The following is a 26,077-nucleotide window of genomic DNA, read 5'->3' on the forward strand; positions in this document are numbered from 1 at the left end:
CACCAGATCTTCCCGAAAGGCTGCATCTGATCTTTGCCATGTCACCCAATTTGTTTCCACCAGAGACATCAGCAGATATGGAAGGATCGTTTCATTTATCTTGATTGCAGGTGGCGACACTGACAATTGGGTTTTTCGACAAGTGAAGATAGCAGTAACAGGAATGTGGAGGAGCAGAGGGATCTGGGGGTACATGTCCACAGATCCCTGAAAGTTGCCTCACAGGTAGATAGGGTAGTTAAGAAAGTTTATGGGGTGTTAGCTTTCATAAGTCGAGGGATAGAGTTTAAGAGTCGCAGGGTAATGATGCAGCTGTATAAAACTCTGATTAGGCCACACTTGGAATACTGTGTCCAGTTCTGGTCACCTCAGTATAGGAAGGATGTGGAAGCATTGCAAAGGGCACAGAGGAGATTTACCAGGATGCTGCCTGGTTTAGGGAGTATGCATTATGATCAGAGATTAAGGGAGCTAGGGCTTTACTCTTTGGAGAGAAGGGGGATGAGAGGAGACATGATAGAGGTGTACAAGATATTAAGAGGAATAGGCAGAGTGGACAGCCAGCGCCTCTTCCCCAGGGGACCACTGCTCAGTACAAGAGGACATGGCCTTAAGGTAAGGGGAGGGAAGTTCAAAGGGGTTATTAGAGGAAGGTTTTTCACTCAGAGAGTGGTTGGTGCGTGGAATGCACTACCTGAGTCAGTGGTGGAGGCAGATACACTAATGAAGTTTAAGAGACTACTAGACAGGTATATGGAGGAATTTAAGGTGGGGGGTTATATGGGAGGCAGGGTCTGAGGGTCGACACAATATTGTAGGCCGAAGGGTCTGTAATGTGCTGTACTATTCTATGTTCTATGTTCACACAATGTCTGTATCCTCCCATTTCTCTCATTCTCATCTGCTTGTCAAAATATCTCTTAGAAGTCTAATGTAACTACCTCTATCACTACCCCAAGCACACACCACAGTATGAGACATTTCAAACCTACTATCCCTCCCATCTCCATTTTCATTCTTGTCATTTACCTACAGTACAGCACAAAAAATAGAGGTCCCAGTTCTGATCCCTGAGGAACACCTCTAATCACAGACCTCCACCTAGAATAAGTCCCTTCAACCACTACCCTCTCTTTTCAATAGGCAAGCCAGTTCTGAATCCAAACAGCCAATTCATCATCAATCCCATGCATCTTAAACTTCTGCATCAGCCTCCTATGAGGAACGTTATCAAACACCTTAATAAAATCCATGTCGATAATATCCTCACCTCTACCTTCATCAACCACCCTAATCACCTCGACAAAAAATCTATTAAGTTAGTAGGACTCAACATGCCCTGCACAAAGCCATATTGGCTCTCCTTAATTTGACCATGGTTTTCCAAATGCACATGAATCACATCCGTACAAATTCTCTCCATTAACTTCCCTATCTCTGATGTGTGATTCACCAGCTCCGGTGTTCAAGATTATCCGATTCACTTATTAAGGTAACAACATTAGCTACTCAAAGGTCCTCTGGGATCTTGCCTGCAGGTAGAGAGGACACAAAAGTTTTGGTCAAAGCCCCAGTAATCTCAACTCCTGCCTCTCTCAAAAACCTGTTGTATATCCCATCAGGCACTGGGGACAGCCCCACCTTAACGATCTTCATGAGAACCAGCCCTCTGCCTAGTACCAGATATCTATTCTTATTTGCTTGTCTACATATTGTGTCAGAAATGCTTCCTGGACACAACTAACAAATTCCACATCAACCAAACCTTTGCACTAAGGAGGTACCAATCAATATTTGGGAAATTGAAGTTCCCCATGCCAATAGCCCTGTTATATCTGCATCTTTCCAAACCCTGCCTCCTGATCTGTTCTTCACTGTCTATTCGATATTCCAAGAGATTGATTGCTACTTTCCTATTACTGATTTCCACACAGACTGATCCAGTAGACAATCCCTAAATGACATCTTCCCTTTCTGCAGCTGTGATATTATCCATGATTAAACAAGTGCCACTTCCCCACCTCTTTTGGAACCCTCTGTCCCCTTTGAAAAATCTAAACTCCAGAACACCCATCAGCCATTCTCCCCACTTCCCTTCTAAGCCACAAATTCAGACTCAATCTCAGAGATCTGGATGCTGCTGCTTTCCCCCGAAAGGTCCCTCCCACACACTCCCCAGCAGTATGAACAGTGCTATATTTGTTACTGAAAGGAACAGAGTACAAGGGTACTCTGCACTGTCTGCTTGTTCCTTTTCCTTCTTGTGACAATCACCCAGTTACCTGCCTCCTGCAACTTAGAGGTGAATACCTCTCTGTAGGCCTTAACTACCTCCTCCTCATTCTTCCATTTGAGCTGTAACTCATCCAACTGCAGCTTCAGTTCCCTAACACTGTCTGTAAGGAGCTGCAGCTGGTGCTAATCACATAAGTGGAGTTCCCAGGGAGACTGCAGTTTACCCAGATATCCTGCATGCAACGTGAAGAACCCATCACTGACACTGGACACATTCTAACTCCACTAGCTAGGCACTAATAGACAAAGTAATACAGGAGCTTACCAGTAACTTACCTTATCCTTTGCCTTTCCACCGAAGCCTCTTTGAGACAAGCCTCAAATCCTCCAGTCTAACACTCACACGATGGCCACTCCCACAAAGACCACCTTGCTTACACCTGGCTCCTTTTTATTGCCCCTTGTCAAGTGCATGATCATCCCAAGCAGAATGTCCCAACTGGCCCCATTTGTTTTATCTAATCTTGTTTCCATGACTTCTTGCCAATTGCTTCTTGCAATCTCTGCTGTACAAAATGCTCCAATTGGCTGAGCTTGCTTTTTCAAATTTTTCACCCACAATTAACTTGCTCATGGCTCTGAGCAATCTCAGGACATGCAGAATGTCCCAAATGGCCTCACTTGCTTTTTCCATTCTTGCTTCCAGAAATGATTCACCCATGGCTCCACGTGATCTCAGACATGCATTATGTCCTAACTGGCTCCATTCAGTTTTTCAAATCTTGTTCCCACAATTGACTCTCCAATGGCTCCACATGATCTCTTCCTTATCAGCCCCTGCATACATTCATTTGCTGAAGAGTTGTATATGGAATTGAACACAGTGGAATCACCAGCAAATCTCTTGTCATGCTCACGTGCCTTTGCCACTCCATGAAGGTCAAGGTTGCATTGACAATCAGCTTACTCACCACCAGATCTTCCCGAAGGGTTGCACCTGATCTCTGCCACGTCACCCAATTTCTTTCCACCAGAGACATCAGCCGGTATGGACGGACAGTTTCACCTATCTTCATTTCAGGTGCCAATGGGTTTTTCCACAAGTGAAGGCAGCAGGAATTGCATATATGGTCAACAGGTGCTCACTTCAATTACCTGTGTCTTTTCAGTAACAGGAAAGGTTTACACTTGCTGAACGATCAGATGGCTGTGCATCACCATTCAAATTTCTTGAAGGTCAATGCCACATTTCTAAGGAGAATGATGACTTCATCTCATGGAGGTCAAACTGCCAGACAATTTCCAAAGAAAACATTACCCAAAGGACTGGACTCTGACGGGAAAACATAACTCTCTGCATTCCTGGAGTCTCGCCGCTACAGCTGAGCACCGTTGCAATGAGGGTCATCCGAACATCAGAATCAGGGTGGAAGATGCCAGGTGTTTTCTGCAAAAGTGATTCCAGAGCCAGTGTCAGTCCAGTAGCATCCTACAGTAGACATCCAGCAGGTGTGAGGGCTGCCTCATTTGTTCAGTATATGCCGCCCAACTGAGCCAATGACAGAGTGTATCCAGTGTCAGAACAAGAAGTGGGGACTTTCCTGGTTGGCTGCCAGTGACGTGGTGTTCCGTAGGTGTCAGTATTAGGACTGCTTCTTTTCACCTCATGTGCCAGTGACTTGGATAAAGGGATTGATGGTTTTGTGGCCATGTTTGCAGGCAATACAAAGCTTGGTGAAGTGTCAAGTAATGCTGAGGAACAAGGGAGTCCACAGAAGAACTTAGACAGATTAGGAGAACGGGCAAAGGAGTGGCACATGGAATATTGTGTTTTTAAGTCTAGGGTCAAGCACGGTGGTAGAAGAAGTAAAGGAGTAGACTATTTTTAAACAGTGTGCAAATTCATCAATCAGAAGTGGAAAGGGACTTGGGAGTCCTTGTGCAGGATCCTAAAGGTGAAGTTGCAGGTTGAGTCTGTGATAAGGAAGGCCAATTCAATGTTAGCATTCATATTGAGAAATTAATCACTTCTGCCTACACAATGCCCATATCCTTCCACTTCCATAAGTCCGTAAAAGTCCGTAGTGTATCTGCTTCTACCACCACCCCAGGCACACCTCACTCTCTGTGTAAAAGCATTAGCCCTCACATCTCCTTTGAACTCACCCCCCCCCCAAACTTAAATGCATGCACTCCAGTATCATACATTTCAAACTTACTAACCCACCCATCTACATTTTCATTCTTGTCATTTATGTACAGTATATCACAAACAGTAGAGGTCCCAGTACTGATCCCTGCAGAACATCACTAATCACAGACCTCCTGCTAGAACTGGTCCTTTCAACCACTACCCTCTGTTTTCAATAGGCAAGACAGTTCTGAATCCAAACAGCCAATTCACCATCAATCCCATGCACCTTAAACTTCTCCATCAGCCTCCCATGAGGGACGTTGTCAAACACCTTAATAAAATCCATGTCGATAACATTCACAGATCTACCTTTATCATCTCCTCAAAAAGCTCAGTCAAGTTAGCAAGACACAACTTGTCCTGCACAAAGCTATATTGGTTCTCCCTAAATCAGCCATGGTTTGCAAAATGCTCTTAATTCCTTCCCCTTCAAATTCTCTTCAGTAACTTACCTATCTCTGACATGCAACTTGCCGGAATATGGTGTTCAGGAATTTCCCTGGTTCACTTATTGACTATGGTAACAACATTAGCAAATTGAAAGTCGTCTGGAATCTTGACTGCAGGTAGAGAGGACACAAATGTTTTAATCAAGGTCCCAGTAATCTCATCTCCTGCCTCTCTCAATAACCTGTTGTATATCCCATCAGGCCTAGCGCCAGATATAGTGTGGGCTCTAATCTCGTTGGCCTGTCTACGTATTGTGTCAGGAGTGCTTCCTGGACACACCTAACAAATTCCACCCCATCTAAACCATTTGACTCAGCAAATGCCAATCAAAATCAGAGAAGTTTAAGTTCCCCTTAACAACAGCCCTGTTCTTTTCTGTACCTTTCCAAAATCTGACTCCTGATCTAATCCTCAGTATCTTTGTTGCTGTTAGGAGGGTCTATCGAACATTAAAAAATGAGTCCTTGCTCTTTTTACTGTTTCAGACTTACACCCACAGTGTCTCAGTAGACAGTGTCTTCACGCCACCCTTCCTTTATGCACCTGTGATACTATCCTTGATTAGCAATGCCACTTCCCCACTTCTTTTACCTCCCTTCCTGTCAATTTTGTCACACCTAAAACCTGATACATCCACCAGCCACCCCTGCCCTTGTGACAGGTCTGACTCTGTAATGGCCAAAACATCATAGTTTCATGTACTGATCCATGCTCTAAGTTCTTTACCCTTGTTGCTGATAGCATTAAAATAGACACACTTCACCCAATCCCATATATTGTAGTTTTATCCTATTGAATGCCTGTCTTTCTCAGTCTCTCTACATGCTGCATCTACCTGCACACCAACTGCCCCATCCTCTGGCATCCATCCCTCTGCCAAACTAGTTTAAATCCTCACCAACAGCTCCAGCAAACCTCCCTGTAGTGGTATTTAGTCCCTCTCATGTTCAGGTGTAACTTGTCCTTTTTGCATAGGTCATATCCTCCCCAGAAGAGATACCAACCTTCCAAAAATATGAAACTCTGATCCCTACACAGTTCCTCAGCCATGCATTCATCTGCCAAATCACCCTACTCTTAACCTCACTAGCACATAGCACATGCAGCACTTCAGAGATTACTACCCTTGAGGTCCTGCTTTTCAGCTTACTTCTTAACTCCGGACTCTCTCTTCCTGACCTCATTCCTTTTCCTACCTATATGTTGTGGGTACCAATATATACCACAACTTCTGGCTACTCACTTTCCGTATTTAGAATGTTGTGGCTAATCTGAAATATTGCTGACCCTGGCAACTGGGAAGCAACATACCATATAGGGGTCTCTTTCATGTCCATAGAATTGACTGTCTGCTCATCTAAGTATAAAATCCCCTCTCAACACTGCACTCCTTTTCTCCCCGCTCCCCTTCTGAGCCGCAGAGCTAGACTCAGTACCAGAGACCTGGACACCACAGCTTTCCCCCGTTAGGTGGCTCCCCGTCCCTCACAAAGATATCCAAACTGGTATACTTGTTACTGAATAGAACAGCACAGGAGTATTTAGCACAACCTGCCTATTCCCTTTCTCTCTCCTGACAATAACCCAGCTACCTGCCTCCTACAACTTAGGAGTGATACCTCTCCATAGATCTTAACTATCTCCTCATTCTCTCATAGAAGCTGTAGGTCACCCAAATGCAGCTCCAGTTCCCTAACACAGTCTGTAAGGAGCTGCAGCTAAAAGTACCTCATTCAAATGTAGTTCTCAGGGAGACTGCAGTTCACCCAGAATTCCCACATCCAACATGAAGTACCCTTCACTGACACTGGACACTTTCTCACTATGCTAGCTATGCACTAATATACAAAGAAAGAAAGAAACTTACCAGAAACTTACCTTACCTTTTGCCTATTCTCGCCAAAGCCTCTTTGAGCCAAGCCTCAAATCCTCCACTCTAACAGTGGCCTACTCACATAATGGCCAATCCCACGATGATTGCTTTGCTTACACCCGAGTCGTTTTTATTGGCCCTTGATAGGTGCATAACCACCCTGCGATCTCAGGTGTGCAGAATGTCCAAACCGACGTCACATGCTTTTTCACATCTCACTTCCACAACAGATTGCTAATGGCTCCTTGCAATCTCAGATGTGCAGAATGTTTCAATTGGTCCTGCTCACTTTTTCAAATCTTTCTTCCAAAATTGATTTGCTAATGATTCCTCACAATTCATGGTATGCAGAAAGTCCCAACTGGCCATGCTCTCTTTTTCAAATCTCATTCCAGCAATTGACACACCAATGGTTCGATGCAAACCCAGGCTTTTTAGCACATATATGCATTCATTTGCTGAAGAGTTGTATATGGAATTGAACACAGTGGAATCACCAGCAAATCTCTTGTCATGCTCACGTGCCTTTGCCACTCCATGAAGGTCAAGGTTGCATTGACAATCAGCTTACTCACCACCAGATCTTCCCGAAGGGTTGCACCTGATCTCTGCCACGTCACCCAATTTCTTTCCACCAGTGACATCAGCCGGTATGGACGGACAGTTTCACCTATCTTCATTTCAGGTGCCAATGGGTTTTTCCACAAGTGAAGGCAGCAGGAACTGCATATATGGTCAACAGGTGCTCACTTCAATTACCTGTGTCTTTTCAGTAACAGGAAAGGTTTACACTTGCTGAACGATCAGATGGCTGTGCATCACCATTCAAATTTCTTGAAGGTCAATGCCACATTTCTAAGGAGAATGATGACTTCATCTCATGGAGGTCAAACTGCCAGACAATTTCCAAAGAAAACATTACCCAAAGGACTGGACTCTGACAGGAAAACATAACTCTCTGCATTCCTGGAGTCTCGCCGCTACAGCTGAGCACCGTTGCAATGAGGGTCATCCGAACATCAGAATCAGGGTGGAAGATGCCAGGTGTTTTCTGCAAAAGTGATTCCAGAGCCAGTGTCAGTCCAGTAGCATCCTACAGTAGACATCCAGCAGGTGTGAGGGCTGCCTCATTTGTTCAGTATATGCCGCCCAACTGAGCCAATGACAGAGTGTATCCAGTGTCAGAACAAGAAGTGGGGACTTTCCTGGTTGGCTGCCAGTGATGTGGTGTTCCATAGGTGCCAGTATTAGGACTGCTTCTTTTCACCTCATGTGCCAGTGATTTGGATGAAGGGATTAATATCTTTGTGGCCACCTCTATGGGCAATAAAAAAACTGGATGGAGGGGCAGGCAGTGTTGAGAAGATGGGAGTCTGCAGAAGGACTTAGACATATTAGGAGAATGGACAAAGAAGTGGCAGATGGGACATGGCACAGGTAATTACAGGGTAATGCAGTTTGGTAGAATGAGTAAAGATGTAGACTATTTTCTGAATAGGGAGCAAATTCATAAATCAAAGATGCAAAGGGACTTGGAAGTCTTCATGCAGGATTCCTAAAGGTGAACTTGCAAGTTGAATCTCTGGTAAGGAAGGTAAATTCAATGTTAGGATTCAATTTGAAAAGGATAAAAGCAAGCATGTAATGCTGAAGCTTTATAAGGCACTGGTCAGACTGTAATTACATCACAGAACAGTACAGCACAGGAACAGACTCTTTGGCCCACAGTGTTGTGCTGAACCAATTAAATTAGTAATCAAACGGCCAACTAAACAAATCACTTTTGCCTACATAAGGTCTATATGCCTCCATTTCCTTCACATTTGTGTGCTTATCTAAACATCCCACAAGCATCCGTAATGTAACTGCTTCCAACCCCACCCCAGGCACACCTCATACTCTGTGTAAAAGCATTAGCCCTCACATCTCCTTTGAACTCACCCCCCCCCAAACTTAAATGCATGCACTCCAGTATCATACATTTCAAACTTACTAACCCACCCATCTACATTTTCATTCTTGTCATTTATGTACAGTATATCACAAACAGTAGAGGTCCCAGTACTGATCCCTGCAGAACATCACTAATCACAGACCTCCTGCTAGAACTGGTCCTTTCAACCACTACCCTCTGTTTTCAATAGGCAAGACAGTTCTGAATCCAAACAGCCAATTCACCATCAATCCCATGCACCTTAAACTTCTCCATCAGCCTCCCATGAGGGACATTGTCAAACACCTTAATAAAATCCATGTCGATAACATTCACAGATCTACCTTTATCATCTCCTCAAAAAGCTCAGTCAAGTTAGCAAGACACAACTTGTCCTGCACAAAGCTATATTGGTTCTCCCTAAATCAGCCATGGTTTGCAAAATGCTCTTAATTCCTTCCCCTTCAAATTCTCTTCAGTAACTTACCTATCTCTGACATGCAACTTGCCGGAATATGGTGTTCAGGAATTTCCCTGGTTCACTTATTGACTATGGTAACAACATTAGCAAATTGAAAGTCGTCTGGAATCTTGACTGCAGGTAGAGAGGACACAAATGTTTTAATCAAGGTCCCAGTAATCTCATCTCCTGCCTCTCTCAATAACCTGTTGTATATCCCATCAGGCCTAGCGCCAGATATAGTGTGGGCTCTAATCTCGTTGGCCTGTCTACGTATTGTGTCAGGAGTGCTTCCTGGACACACCTAACAAATTCCACCCCATCTAAACCATTTGACTCAGCAAATGCCAATCAAAATCAGAGAAGTTTAAGTTCCCCTTAACAACAGCCCTGTTCTTTTCTGTACCTTTCCAAAATCTGACTCCTGATCTAATCCTCAGTATCTTTGTTGCTGTTAGGAGGGTCTATCGAACATTAAAAAATGAGTCCTTGCTCTTTTTACTGTTTCAGACTTACACCCACAGTGTCTCAGTAGACAGTGTCTTCACGCCACCCTTCCTTTATGCACCTGTGATACTATCCTTGATTAGCAATGCCACTTCCCCACTTCTTTTACCTCCCTTCCTGTCAATTTTGTCACACCTAAAACCTGATACATCCACCAGCCACCCCTGCCCTTGTGACAGGTCTGACTCTGTAATGGCCAAAACATCATAGTTTCATGTACTGATCCATGCTCTAAGTTCTTTACCCTTGTTGCTGATAGCATTAAAATAGACACACTTCACCCAATCCCATATATTGTAGTTTTATCCTATTGAATGCCTGTCTTTCTCAGTCTCTCTACATGCTGCATCTACCTGCACACCAACTGCCCCATCCTCTGGCATCCATCCCTCTGCCAAACTAGTTTAAATCCTCACCAACAGCTCCAGCAAACCTCCCTGTAGTGGTATTTAGTCCCTCTCATGTTCAGGTGTAACTTGTCCTTTTTGCATAGGTCATATCCTCCCCAGAAGAGATACCAACCTTCCAAAAATATGAAACTCTGATCCCTACACAGTTCCTCAGCCATGCATTCATCTGCCAAATCACCCTACTCTTAACCTCACTAGCACATAGCACATGCAGCACTTCAGAGATTACTACCCTTGAGGTCCTGCTTTTCAGCTTACTTCTTAACTCCGGACTCTCTCTTCCTGACCTCATTCCTTTTCCTACCTATATGTTGTGGGTACCAATATATACCACAACTTCTGGCTACTCACTTTCCGTATTTAGAATGTTGTGGCTAATCTGAAATATTGCTGACCCTGGCAACTGGGAAGCAACATACCATATAGGGGTCTCTTTCATGTCCATAGAATTGACTGTCTGCTCATCTAAGTATAAAATCCCCTCTCAACACTGCACTCCTTTTCTCCCCGCTCCCCTTCTGAGCCGCAGAGCTAGACTCAGTACCAGAGACCTGGACACCACAGCTTTCCCCCGTTAGGTGGCTCCCCGTCCCTCACAAAGATATCCAAACTGGTATACTTGTTACTGAATAGAACAGCACAGGAGTATTTAGCACAACCTGCCTATTCCCTTTCTCTCTCCTGACAATAACCCAGCTACCTGCCTCCTACAACTTAGGAGTGATACCTCTCCATAGATCTTAACTATCTCCTCATTCTCTCATAGAAGCTGTAGGTCACCCAAATGCAGCTCCAGTTCCCTAACACAGTCTGTAAGGAGCTGCAGCTAAAAGTACCTCATTCAAATGTAGTTCTCAGGGAGACTGCAGTTCACCCAGAATTCCCACATCCAACATGAAGTACCCTTCACTGACACTGGACACTTTCTCACTATGCTAGCTATGCACTAATATACAAAGAAAGAAAGAAACTTACCAGAAACTTACCTTACCTTTTGCCTATTCTCGCCAAAGCCTCTTTGAGCCAAGCCTCAAATCCTCCACTCTAACAGTGGCCTACTCACATAATGGCCAATCCCACGATGATTGCTTTGCTTACACCCGAGTCGTTTTTATTGGCCCTTGATAGGTGCATAACCACCCTGCGATCTCAGGTGTGCAGAATGTCCAAACCGACGTCACATGCTTTTTCACATCTCACTTCCACAACAGATTGCTAATGGCTCCTTGCAATCTCAGATGTGCAGAATGTTTCAATTGGTCCTGCTCACTTTTTCAAATCTTTCTTCCAAAATTGATTTGCTAATGATTCCTCACAATTCATGGTATGCAGAAAGTCCCAACTGGCCATGCTCTCTTTTTCAAATCTCATTCCAGCAATTGACACACCAATGGTTCGATGCAAACCCAGGCTTTTTAGCACATATATGCATTCATTTGCTGAAGAGTTGTATATGGAATTGAACACAGTGGAATCACCAGCAAATCTCTTGTCATGCTCACGTGCCTTTGCCACTCCATGAAGGTCAAGGTTGCATTGACAATCAGCTTACTCACCACCAGATCTTCCCGAAGGGTTGCACCTGATCTCTGCCACGTCACCCAATTTCTTTCCACCAGTGACATCAGCCGGTATGGACGGACAGTTTCACCTATCTTCATTTCAGGTGCCAATGGGTTTTTCCACAAGTGAAGGCAGCAGGAACTGCATATATGGTCAACAGGTGCTCACTTCAATTACCTGTGTCTTTTCAGTAACAGGAAAGGTTTACACTTGCTGAACGATCAGATGGCTGTGCATCACCATTCAAATTTCTTGAAGGTCAATGCCACATTTCTAAGGAGAATGATGACTTCATCTCATGGAGGTCAAACTGCCAGACAATTTCCAAAGAAAACATTACCCAAAGGACTGGACTCTGACAGGAAAACATAACTCTCTGCATTCCTGGAGTCTCGCCGCTACAGCTGAGCACCGTTGCAATGAGGGTCATCCGAACATCAGAATCAGGGTGGAAGATGCCAGGTGTTTTCTGCAAAAGTGATTCCAGAGCCAGTGTCAGTCCAGTAGCATCCTACAGTAGACATCCAGCAGGTGTGAGGGCTGCCTCATTTGTTCAGTATATGCCGCCCAACTGAGCCAATGACAGAGTGTATCCAGTGTCAGAACAAGAAGTGGGGACTTTCCTGGTTGGCTGCCAGTGATGTGGTGTTCCATAGGTGCCAGTATTAGGACTGCTTCTTTTCACCTCATGTGCCAGTGATTTGGATGAAGGGATTAATATCTTTGTGGCCACCTCTATGGGCAATAAAAAAACTGGATGGAGGGGCAGGCAGTGTTGAGAAGATGGGAGTCTGCAGAAGGACTTAGACATATTAGGAGAATGGACAAAGAAGTGGCAGATGGGACATGGCACAGGTAATTACAGGGTAATGCAGTTTGGTAGAATGAGTAAAGATGTAGACTATTTTCTGAATAGGGAGCAAATTCATAAATCAAAGATGCAAAGGGACTTGGAAGTCTTCATGCAGGATTCCTAAAGGTGAACTTGCAAGTTGAATCTCTGGTAAGGAAGGTAAATTCAATGTTAGGATTCAATTTGAAAAGGATAAAAGCAAGCATGTAATGCTGAAGCTTTATAAGGCACTGGTCAGACTGTAATTACATCACAGAACAGTACAGCACAGGAACAGACTCTTTGGCCCACAGTGTTGTGCTGAACCAATTAAATTAGTAATCAAACGGCCAACTAAACAAATCACTTTTGCCTACATAAGGTCTATATGCCTCCATTTCCTTCACATTTGTGTGCTTATCTAAACATCCCACAAGCATCCGTAATGTAACTGCTTCCAACCCCACCCCAGGCACACCTCATACTCTGTGTAAAAGCATTAGCCCTCACATCTCCTTTGAACTCACCCCCCCCCAAACTTAAATGCATGCACTCCAGTATCATACATTTCAAACTTACTAACCCACCCATCTACATTTTCATTCTTGTCATTTATGTACAGTATATCACAAACAGTAGAGGTCCCAGTACTGATCCCTGCAGAACATCACTAATCACAGACCTCCTGCTAGAACTGGTCCTTTCAACCACTACCCTCTGTTTTCAATAGGCAAGACAGTTCTGAATCCAAACAGCCAATTCACCATCAATCCCATGCACCTTAAACTTCTCCATCAGCCTCCCATGAGGGACATTGTCAAACACCTTAATAAAATCCATGTCGATAACATTCACAGATCTACCTTTATCATCTCCTCAAAAAGCTCAGTCAAGTTAGCAAGACACAACTTGTCCTGCACAAAGCTATATTGGTTCTCCCTAAATCAGCCATGGTTTGCAAAATGCTCTTAATTCCTTCCCCTTCAAATTCTCTTCAGTAACTTACCTATCTCTGACATGCAACTTGCCGGAATATGGTGTTCAGGAATTTCCCTGGTTCACTTATTGACTATGGTAACAACATTAGCAAATTGAAAGTCGTCTGGAATCTTGACTGCAGGTAGAGAGGACACAAATGTTTTAATCAAGGTCCCAGTAATCTCATCTCCTGCCTCTCTCAATAACCTGTTGTATATCCCATCAGGCCTAGCGCCAGATATAGTGTGGGCTCTAATCTCGTTGGCCTGTCTACGTATTGTGTCAGGAGTGCTTCCTGGACACACCTAACAAATTCCACCCCATCTAAACCATTTGACTCAGCAAATGCCAATCAAAATCAGAGAAGTTTAAGTTCCCCTTAACAACAGCCCTGTTCTTTTCTGTACCTTTCCAAAATCTGACTCCTGATCTAATCCTCAGTATCTTTGTTGCTGTTAGGAGGGTCTATCGAACATTAAAAAATGAGTCCTTGCTCTTTTTACTGTTTCAGACTTACACCCACAGTGTCTCAGTAGACAGTGTCTTCACGCCACCCTTCCTTTATGCACCTGTGATACTATCCTTGATTAGCAATGCCACTTCCCCACTTCTTTTACCTCCCTTCCTGTCAATTTTGTCACACCTAAAACCTGATACATCCACCAGCCACCCCTGCCCTTGTGACAGGTCTGACTCTGTAATGGCCAAAACATCATAGTTTCATGTACTGATCCATGCTCTAAGTTCTTTACCCTTGTTGCTGATAGCATTAAAATAGACACACTTCACCCAATCCCATATATTGTAGTTTTATCCTATTGAATGCCTGTCTTTCTCAGTCTCTCTACATGCTGCATCTACCTGCACACCAACTGCCCCATCCTCTGGCATCCATCCCTCTGCCAAACTAGTTTAAATCCTCACCAACAGCTCCAGCAAACCTCCCTGTAGTGGTATTTAGTCCCTCTCATGTTCAGGTGTAACTTGTCCTTTTTGCATAGGTCATATCCTCCCCAGAAGAGATACCAACCTTCCAAAAATATGAAACTCTGATCCCTACACAGTTCCTCAGCCATGCATTCATCTGCCAAATCACCCTACTCTTAACCTCACTAGCACATAGCACATGCAGCACTTCAGAGATTACTACCCTTGAGGTCCTGCTTTTCAGCTTACTTCTTAACTCCGGACTCTCTCTTCCTGACCTCATTCCTTTTCCTACCTATATGTTGTGGGTACCAATATATACCACAACTTCTGGCTACTCACTTTCCGTATTTAGAATGTTGTGGCTAATCTGAAATATTGCTGACCCTGGCAACTGGGAAGCAACATACCATATAGGGGTCTCTTTCATGTCCATAGAATTGACTGTCTGCTCATCTAAGTATAAAATCCCCTCTCAACACTGCACTCCTTTTCTCCCCGCTCCCCTTCTGAGCCGCAGAGCTAGACTCAGTACCAGAGACCTGGACACCACAGCTTTCCCCCGTTAGGTGGCTCCCCGTCCCTCACAAAGATATCCAAACTGGTATACTTGTTACTGAATAGAACAGCACAGGAGTATTTAGCACAACCTGCCTATTCCCTTTCTCTCTCCTGACAATAACCCAGCTACCTGCCTCCTACAACTTAGGAGTGATACCTCTCCATAGATCTTAACTATCTCCTCATTCTCTCATAGAAGCTGTAGGTCACCCAAATGCAGCTCCAGTTCCCTAACACAGTCTGTAAGGAGCTGCAGCTAAAAGTACCTCATTCAAATGTAGTTCTCAGGGAGACTGCAGTTCACCCAGAATTCCCACATCCAACATGAAGTACCCTTCACTGACACTGGACACTTTCTCACTATGCTAGCTATGCACTAATATACAAAGAAAGAAAGAAACTTACCAGAAACTTACCTTACCTTTTGCCTATTCTCGCCAAAGCCTCTTTGAGCCAAGCCTCAAATCCTCCACTCTAACAGTGGCCTACTCACATAATGGCCAATCCCACGATGATTGCTTTGCTTACACCCGAGTCGTTTTTATTGGCCCTTGATAGGTGCATAACCACCCTGCGATCTCAGGTGTGCAGAATGTCCAAACCGACGTCACATGCTTTTTCACATCTCACTTCCACAACAGATTGCTAATGGCTCCTTGCAATCTCAGATGTGCAGAATGTTTCAATTGGTCCTGCTCACTTTTTCAAATCTTTCTTCCAAAATTGATTTGCTAATGATTCCTCACAATTCATGGTATGCAGAAAGTCCCAACTGGCCATGCTCTCTTTTTCAAATCTCATTCCAGCAATTGACACACCAATGGTTCGATGCAAACCCAGGCTTTTTAGCACATATATGCATTCATTTGCTGAAGAGTTGTATATGGAATTGAACACAGTGGAATCACCAGCAAATCTCTTGTCATGCTCACGTGCCTTTGCCACTCCATGAAGGTCAAGGTTGCATTGACAATCAGCTTACTCACCACCAGATCTTCCCGAAGGGTTGCACCTGATCTCTGCCACGTCACCCAATTTCTTTCCACCAGTGACATCAGCCGGTATGGACGGACAGTTTCACCTATCTTCATTTCAGGTGCCAATGGGTTTTTCCACAAGTGAAGGCAGCAGGAACTGCATATATGGTCAACAGGTGCTCACTTCAATTACCTGTGTCTTTTCAGTAACAGGAAAGGTTTACACTTGCTGAACGATCAGATGGCTGTGCATCACCATTCAAATTTCTTGAAGGTCAATGCCACATTTCTAAGGAGAATGATGACTTCATCTCATGGAGGTCAAACTGCCAGACAATTTCCAAAGAAAACATTACCCAAAGGACTGGACTCTGACAGGAAAACATAACTCTCTGCATTCCTGGAGTCTCGCCGCTACAGCTGAGCACCGTTGCAATGAGGGTCATCCGAACATCAGAATCAGGGTGGAAGATGCCAGGTGTTTTCTGCAAAAGTGATTCCAGAGCCAGTGTCAGTCCAGTAGCATCCTACAGTAGACATCCAGCAGGTGTGAGGGCTGCCTCATTTGTTCAGTATATGCCGCCCAACTGAGCCAATGACAGAGTGTATCCAGTGTCAGAACAAGAAGTGGGGACTTTCCTGGTTGGCTGCCAGTGATGTGGTGTTCCATAGGTGCCAGTATTAGGACTGCTTCTTTTCACCTCATGTGCCAGTGATTTGGATGAAGGGATTAATATCTTTGTGGCCACCTCTATGGGCAATAAAAAAACTGGATGGAGGGGCAGGCAGTGTTGAGAAGATGGGAGTCTGCAGAAGGACTTAGACATATTAGGAGAATGGACAAAGAAGTGGCAGATGGGACATGGCACAGGTAATTACAGGGTAATGCAGTTTGGTAGAATGAGTAAAGATGTAGACTATTTTCTGAATAGGGAGCAAATTCATAAATCAAAGATGCAAAGGGACTTGGAAGTCTTCATGCAGGATTCCTAAAGGTGAACTTGCAAGTTGAATCTCTGGTAAGGAAGGTAAATTCAATGTTAGGATTCAATTTGAAAAGGATAAAAGCAAGCATGTAATGCTGAAGCTTTATAAGGCACTGGTCAGACTGTAATTACATCACAGAACAGTACAGCACAGGAACAGACTCTTTGGCCCACAGTGTTGTGCTGAACCAATTAAATTAGTAATCAAACGGCCAACTAAACAAATCACTTTTGCCTACATAAGGTCTATATGCCTCCATTTCCTTCACATTTGTGTGCTTATCTAAACATCCCACAAGCATCCGTAATGTAACTGCTTCCAACCCCACCCCAGGCACACCTCATACTCTGTGTAAAAGCATTAGCCCTCACATCTCCTTTGAACTCACCCCCCCCCCAAACTTAAATGCATGCACTCCAGTATCATACATTTCAAACTTACTAACCCACCCATCTACATTTTCATTCTTGTCATTTATGTACAGTATATCACAAACAGTAGAGGTCCCAGTACTGATCCCCACAGAACATCACTAATCACAGACCTCCAGCTAGAACTGGTCCTTTCAACCACTACCCTCTGTTTTCAATTGGCAAGACAGTTCTGAATCCAAACAGCCAATTCACCATCAATCCCATGCATCTTAAACTTCTGCATCAGCTTCCCATGAGGCATGCACCTTATCCCAATGCTAAGGTCTCAAACACCTTTCTAAAATCCATGTAGACAACATTGACAGATCTACCTTCATCAGTCACCCTTGTCACTTTGTCAAAAAACACAATCAAGTTGTTATGACACAATTTGCCCTGCATAAACCCATGCTGACTTTTCCTAACTTGCTCATGGCTTTTCAAATGCTCATAACTTCTATCCCTATGGTTTCTCTCCAGTAACTTCTCTACCACTGTTGGTCAAGGCCCCAGTAATTTCATCTCTTTCCTCTCTCAATAACCTGGTGCATTTCCTATCAGGCACTGGGGTCTTATCCATCTTTATGCTCTTCAAACAAACTAATATTCTGCCTGGCTTCTCCACACACATAGTGTGGCTTCTCCTCTCAATGGCCTATCTGCATATTGTGTCAAGTATGCTTCCTGGACACACCTAACAAATTCTGCACCATCGACATTTGTGGAATGCACTGCCAGCGAAGGTGGTAGAGGTGGATACAATAGAGTCTTTTAAGAGACTCTTAGATATGTACATGGAGCTCAGAAAAATAAAGGGTTATGCAGTAGGGAAATTCCTGGCAGCTTCTAAAGTAGGTTACATGGTTGGTACAACATTGTATGCCAAAGGGCTTGTAATGTGCTGTAGATTTCCTAATTCTATTCTTTATTTCTAAAGTTTTTGCACTAAGGAGGTCATAGTATCTCTCCTGAAGAGATACTAAGGATTCAAAAATCCTTAAGTCTTGCCCCTGCACCAGGTCCTCAGCCATGCATTGGTGTGCCAAATCATCCTATTCTTACCCTTACTGGCGCATAGCACATGCAGCACTTCAGAGATTACTTCCCGTGAGGTCCTGCTTTTCAGCTTTCTTTCTAAATCCCAACATTCCCTCTTCAGGACCTCATCCATTTTCCTACCATATGTTGTGGGTACCAATATGTACCACAATTTCTGTCTGCTCACTCTCCATCTATAGAATGATACGGACTGATCTGAAATATCACTGACCCTGGCACCTGGAAAGGAACATATCATCTGGGTGTCTCTTTCATGTCCACATTACCACCTGTCCTCTTACCTAAGTATAAAATTCCTTCAACATTGCACTCCTCTTCTCTCAACTCCCCTTCAAAGCCACAGACCACACTCAGTACCAGAAACCTGGATCCTGCGGCTGTCTCCCATTAGGTAGGTCCCCAACCTCCCCTCACCCCTCAATAGTATTGAAACTGGTAAACATGTTGCTTAGTGGAACAGCAGAAATGTATTCAGGACAACCTGCCCATTCCCTTTCCCTCTCCTGACAGTCACTCAGCTACCTGCCTCTCTGCAGATCTTAACTACCTCCTCCTCGTTCTCCTGAATGAGCTGTAGCTCATCAAACTGTTGTTCCATTTCCCTAACACGGTCTGTAAGTAGCTGCAGCTGGTGCACATCATTCAAATGTAGTTCTCAAAGAGACTGCAGTTCACCCAGAATTCCCACATCCAACATGAGGTACCCATCACTGACACTGGACACTTTCTCACTACACTACACTAATATACAAAGAAAGAAAGAAACTTACCAGAAACTTACCTTACCCTTTGCCTATTCACACCGAAGCCTCTTTGAGCCAAGCATCAAATCTTCCACTCTAACAGTAGCCCACTCACATAATGGCCAATCCCACAATGATTGCTTCGCTTACACCCGAGTTGTTTTTATTGGGCCTTGTTAAGAGCATAACCACCATGTGATCTCAGGTGTGCAGAATGTCCAGACAGGCACTACTCACTTTTTCACATCTTGCTCCCACAACTGATTGTTAACGGCTCCTTGCAATCTCAAACGTGCAGAATGTTCCAACTGGCCCTGCTCACTTTTTCAAATGTCACTCCTTCATTGAATTTCCAATAGTTCCAGGAAACTCAAACTTATCAGCATATGTATGCAATCATTTGCTGAAGAGTTGTACATGAAATTGAACACATTGCAATCACCAACATGTTGCCGCTCCATGAAGGTCAAGTTTGCATTGACAATCAACTTGTTCACCACCAGATCTTCTCAAAGGGTTGCACCTGATCTCTGCCACGCCACCCAATTTGTTTCCACCAGACATCAGCCGGTATGGACGGACGGTTTCACCTATCTTCATTTCAGGTACCAATGGGTTTTTCCACAAATTAAGGCAGCAGTAACTGCATATACAGGTGGCCCCCATTTTTCGGACATTCACTTTACGACACCTCGCTGTTACGGAAGATCTACATTAGTTACCTGTTTCTGCTAACAGGTGCTTTCACTTTTATGAAAAAAGGCAGCGCACACCCCAAGCAGCCAAGCTCCTCCCCCGGAACTGCATTCTAGCTGGCACTGCTTAAACACGTGCCTGTGACAGTGAGCACGTGACTGTGACTGTGCTTTATGTTGATTTATTTTGTGCATCCGTTAGCAAGATGAGTTCTAAGGTATCAGAAAAACCTAAAAGAGCTCGTAAGGGTGTTACACTTAGCGTAAAACTAGACATAATTAAGCGTTTTGATCATGGTGAACGAAGTAAGGACATTGTCCGCACATTGAACTTGCCTGCGTCCACCATTCGCACTATTTACACGCAGAGAGACAGAATCTTGAAAGCTGCCGATGTTACTGTAGGTTCTGCTCATAGCAAAGTGGTCTCTCTTAGTCAGCATCCAATAATGGATAAAATGGAAAGTCTATTGCTTGAGTGGATTGATGGGTGTACAAAGCGTGGTGTTCCGTTAAGTTATCTGATACTTAAGGAGAAACTAGTCAGTCTGTTTAATAAGCTGAAACAGAAAGCACTGGACAATGGTGATGGAAGTGTTGCAAAAGTGGAATTTAAAGGTAGTCATGTGTGGTTTGATCAGTTTCTGAGGTGAGGGCAGCTTCATGGCTTAAAGTTTACTGGAGACAGTGCTTCGGCTGATACTGAAACTGCTGAAAAGTTCCCAGCAGAACTGAAGAAAATAATTACAGAAGGTGGTTATTCGTATAAGCAAGTGTTTAACTGTGACGAAACTGCAATTTATTGGAAAAAATTGCTGAGCACCCCAACCTCTGATGACTCAGCCTAACACACCGTCATCAGTGTGCTCACTGTCTTCCGATTCCCGTAAGTGAAACTACACTGTACATACATTATTTCTACTCTATATAGGCTGTGTATTTTTATGGGTTATTTGAGATGATTTGGCAGCCTCGTAGCTTAAAGGTTACTGGAGAGACTGCTTCCGCTACGTAGTGAGATTATACGTAGTGAGATTTTCGCTATGCTAGACAGTGCTGCAATGATTGCAGAAAAGTATTTCCACTTTATATAGGCTGTGTATTTATCATATCATTCCTACTTTTACTATATGTTCCTGTTATTTCAGGTTTTATGTGTTCCTTGGCATGATTTTGTAGGTTATTTTTTGGGTCTGGGAACACACACAAATTTTTCCCATATAAATAAATGGTAATTGCTTCTTCGTTTACGACATTCCGGCTTATGAACCATTTCATAGGAATGTTCTACCTTCGAATAGCGGGGGAACCCCGCATGGTCAACAGGTGCTCACTTCAATTACCTGTGTCTTTTCAGTAACAGGAAAGGTTTACACTTGCTGAACGATCAGATGGCTGTGCATCACCATTCAAATTTCTTGAAGGTCAATGCCACATTTCTAAGGAGAATGATGACTTCATCTCTTGGAGGTCAAACTGCCAGACAATTTCCAAAGAAAACATTACCCAAAGGACTGGACTCTGACAGGAAAACATAACTCTTTGCATTCCTGGAGTCTCGCCGCTACAGCTGAGCACCGTTGCAATGAGGGTCATCCAAACATCAGAATCAGGGTGGAAGATGCCAGGTGTATTCTGCAAAAGTGATTCCAGAGCCAGTGTCAGTCCAGTAGCATCCTACAGTAGACATCCAGCAGGTGTGAGGGCTGCCTCATTTGTTCGGTATATGCCGCCCAACTGAGCCAATGACAGAGTGTATCCAGTGTCAGAACAAGAAGTGGGGACTTTCCTGGTTGGCTGCCAGTGACGTGGTGTTCCATAGGTGTCAGTATTAGGACTGCTTCTTTTCACCTCATGTGCCAGTGATTTGGATGAAGGGATTGATGGTTTTGTGGCCACCTCTATGGGCAATAAAAAAACTGGATGGAGGGGCAGGTAGTGTTGATAAGATGGGAGTCTGCAGAAAGACTTAGATATATTAGGAGAATGGACAAAGAAGTGGCAGATGGGACATGGCACAGGGAATTATAAGGTAATGCAGTTTGGTAGAATGAGTAAAGATGTAGACTATTTTCTAAAAAGGAAGCAAATTCATATATCAATTTTATTTGATAAAACCTGACCCTGTGACATGCCCCCATAAGGTAGCTCATCCTCCCCCATCAACAGTATACTTCTTATTGAGGGGAACAGCACACAGGTACTCTACATAACAATATCTGTCTATTCCCTTTCCGTCTCTTGACAGTCACCCAACTACCTGCCCCTGCAACTTAGGAGTGATACCTCTCTGTAGTTCTTAACTATCTCCTCCTCATTCTCCCATATGAGCTGTAGGTCACCCAAATGCAGCTCTAGTTCCCTAAAACAGTCTGTAAGGAGCTGCAGTTGGATGCATTTCTTGCAATTACTGTTTCCAGAGAGACTACTCTTCGTCCAGAATTCCCACATCTGACATGAGGACCCACTGAAACTGGACACATTCTCTCTACGCTAGCTAGACAAAGAAAGAAAGGAGCTTACCAGAAACTTACCTTACGCTTCACCTCTTTGAGCCAAGCTACAAATCTTGCACTGTAACACTGTCCCAGTAACACAATGGCCATTTCCGTAGTGACCCTTCGCTTATATCTGACTTCTTGTTATTGGCCTTTGTCAAGTGCATAATCACCCCGCAGTCTCGGTCATACAGAATTTCTCGTCTTGTGCCACTCACTTTTTCAAACCTTTTCTCCCACAATTGACTTGAGAATGGATCCTAGCAACCTCCGGCATGCAGAATGTCTCGACTGGTCGCTCTTGCTTTTTCCAATCTTGTTCCCACAATTGACTTGTCAATAGCTCCTTGTGATCCCATGCTTGTCAGCCCCTGCATACATTCATTTGCTGAAGAGTTGTATATGGAATTGAACACAGTGGAATCACCAGCAAATCTCTTGTCATGCTCACGTGCCTTTGCCACTCCATGAAGGTCAAGGTTGCATTGACAATCAGCTTACTCACCACCAGATCTTCCCGAAGGGTTGCACCTGATCTCTGCCACGTCACCCAATTTCTTTCCACCAGTGACATCAGCCGGTATGGACGGACAGTTTCACCTATCTTCATTTCAGGTGCCAATGGGTTTTTCCACAAGTGAAGGCAGCAGGAACTGCATATATGGTCAACAGGTGCTCACTTCAATTACCTGTGTCTTTTCAGTAACAGGAAAGGTTTACACTTGCTGAACGATCAGATGGCTGTGCATCACCATTCAAATTTCTTGAAGGTCAATGCCACATTTCTAAGGAGAATGATGACTTCATCTCATGGAGGTCAAACTGCCAGACAATTTCCAAAGAAAACATTACCCAAAGGACTGGACTCTGACAGGAAAACATAACTCTCTGCATTCCTGGAGTCTCGCCGCTACAGCTGAGCACCGTTGCAATGAGGGTCATCCGAACATCAGAATCAGGGTGGAAGATGCCAGGTGTTTTCTGCAAAAGTGATTCCAGAGCCAGTGTCAGTCCAGTAGCATCCTACAGTAGACATCCAGCAGGTGTGAGGGCTGCCTCATTTGTTCAGTATATGCCGCCCAACTGCACCAGTACTAGAGGAAGAAGTGGAGGCTTTCCTGGTTGGCTGTCGGTGATATGTGGAGTTCTACAGGAGTCATGTTCTTTTCATGTATTTGTTCAATGATTTGGACCAAGGAATTGATGGCTTTGTGGCTAAATTTGCTGGCAACACAAAGCTATGTGGAGGAACAGGTCGTGTTCATGAACAAGGGGGCCTGCAGAGGAGCTTAGATGGATTTGGAGAATGGACAAAGAAGTGGCAGGTGGTCTACAGGTACGGAAGTATTTGGTAGAAGGTTTAAAGGCATAGATTGCTCTCTAAATGGGGAGCAAATTCAGAAATCAGGTGTAACGGGGCTTGGGTTACCTTGTGCAGGATTCCTGAAGATGAACTTGCAAAATCAAGGCAGAAATTTTATGAGGCATTGGTCACATACTTGGAACATAGGACGGTACAACACAGGAACAGACCTTTCAGCCCACAATGTTGTATTGGTCCAATTAAATTAATAATCAAATGGCCAACCAAACTAATCCATTCTGCTTACACAATATCTGCATCCTTCATTTTCCCTCACATTCATGTGCTTATCTAAACATCTCTTAAAAATCTGAAATCTATCTGCCTCTACCACCCCTCGGCACATCTCAGGCTGTGTGTAACACTTGCCCTTCAACATCCTTTGAACTCATTCCCTCTCACCTTAAGAGCATGCCCTCCAGTATTAGACATTTCAAACTTACTAACCCACCCATCTACATTTTCATTCCTTCCCATTTATATACAGAACATCACAAACAGTAGAAGTCCGAGTACTGATCCCTGTGGAACACCACTAATCACACATCTCCAGCTAGAATACGTCCTTCAACCACTACTCACTATTTTAAATAGGCAAGCTGGCGCTGAATCTGAACAGCCAATTTGCCATCAACCCCATGCATCTTAAATGTCTGCATGAGCCTCCCATGAGAGACCCTATCAAACACCTTAGTAAAATCCATGTAAATAACATCCTCACCTCTACCTTCATAAATTGCCCTTCTCACTTCGTCAAAAAACTCTTATCAAGTTGGTAAGGCACAATTTGCCCAGCACAAAGCCATGCTGGCTTTTCCTAACTCAGCCATGGATTTCCAAATGCTCATCAACCCTATTGCTATGAATACTCTCCAGTACCATCCTTACCACTGATGTAAGACTCGTCACACTATAGTTTCCAAGATTATCCATTTTTCTCTTGTTGAAAAAGTGAACAGAATTACCTACTCACCAGTCCTCCAGGGCCTTTCCTGTGGCAAGAGAGGACATGAAGATATTGGTCAAGGCCCCGGTAATGTCATCTCTTTCCTCCTCCATAACCTGTTGTATATCCCATCAGGGACTGGGGCATGTCCACCTTTATGCTCTTCAAGAGAACCAACACTCTGCCCAGCACCGCATATAGTGTGGTCTTTAACTCATCAGTCTGTCTACATAGAGTACTTCCTGGACACGCCTAACAAATTCCACCCCATCTAAACCTTTCAACTAAGGAGGTACCAATGAATATTAGGAAAGTTGAAGAACCACATGAAAATATCCCTAGTATTTCTACACCTTTCAAATATTGCATTCCGATCTGTTCCTCAGTGTCTCTGTTACAAATGGGGATTGGGGTGGGGGTGGTGAGTTCAACTGAGTATTCCAATAGAGTAATAGCTCCTTTCTTGCTTCTGATTTCCACCTACACTAGGTAGACAGCACCTTCATGTTACGTTCTTTTTCTGCAGCTGTGATGCTACCCTTGGTTAACAATGACACTTCCACACCTCTTTCACCTCCCTCCATATCCCTATTGAAATATATAAATGCTAAAACATCCACCAGCTTTACCTGCCCTTGTGACAGGCCTGTCTGTGTAGTGGCCAGAAAGTCATATTTCTTTGTACTGATTCATGCTTTAAGTTCTTTACCCTTTTTGCTGATAGTATTAAAATAGACACACTGTCCCCTGCACCAGGTCCTCAGCCATGCATTGGTGTGCCAAATCATCCTATTCTTACCCTTACTGGTCCATAGCACATGCAGCACTTAAGAGATTACTTCCCGTGAGGTCCTGCTTTTCAGCTTACTTTCTAAATCCAAACATTCCCTCTTCAGGACTTCATCCATTTTCTTACCATATGTTGTGGGTACCAATATGCGCCACAACTTCCGTCCGCTCACCCTCCATCTATAGAATGCTGTGGACTGATCTGAAACATCACTTGTCAACTGGGAAACAAAATTCCATCTGGGTGTCTCTTTCACATCCATTTAATCGCCTGTCTGCTTGCCTAAGTGTAGAATCCCCTCTGAATGTGGTACTCCTCTTCTCCCCACTTCCCTTCTGGCTCAGTAACCTCAACCCTGTGACATGCCACCATAAGGTAGCTCGTCCTCCCCCATCAACAGTATCCAAAGGGGTATACTTCTTATTGAGGGGAACAGCACGCAGGTACTCTACATAACAATATCTGTCTATTCCCTTTCCGTCTCCTGACAGTCACCCAGCTACCTGCCCCTGCAACTTAGGAGTGATACCTCTCTGTAGTTCTTAACTATCTCCTCTTCATTCTCCCATATGAGCTGTAGGTCACCCAAATGCAGCTCTAGTTCCCTAAAACAGTCTGTAAGGAGCTGCAGTTGGATGCATTTCTTGCAATTGCTGTTTCCAGAGAGACTACTCTTCGTCCAG

General features: G+C 44.0%; 1 protein-coding gene across 10 annotated transcripts in view; it reads right to left on the reverse strand.

Annotated features, from left to right (window-relative positions):
* Positions 1-26,077, reverse strand: part of pym1 (PYM homolog 1, exon junction complex associated factor) — a 159,604-nt gene that overhangs the window by 30,379 nt on the left and 103,148 nt on the right. For 9 of the 10 annotated variants that reach the window (XR_009508963.1, XR_009508969.1, XR_009508966.1 and 6 more), the window contains one exon: positions 1-26,077. This exon is cut by the window's right edge. The gene's annotated coding sequence lies outside the window, so the exon portion shown is untranslated. The other variant, XR_009508971.1, reaches the window with a different exon arrangement.

This window comes from Hypanus sabinus, chromosome X1 (assembly GCF_030144855.1).
Source record: "Hypanus sabinus isolate sHypSab1 chromosome X1, sHypSab1.hap1, whole genome shotgun sequence".
Lineage (NCBI taxonomy): Eukaryota > Metazoa > Chordata > Chondrichthyes > Myliobatiformes > Dasyatidae > Hypanus > Hypanus sabinus.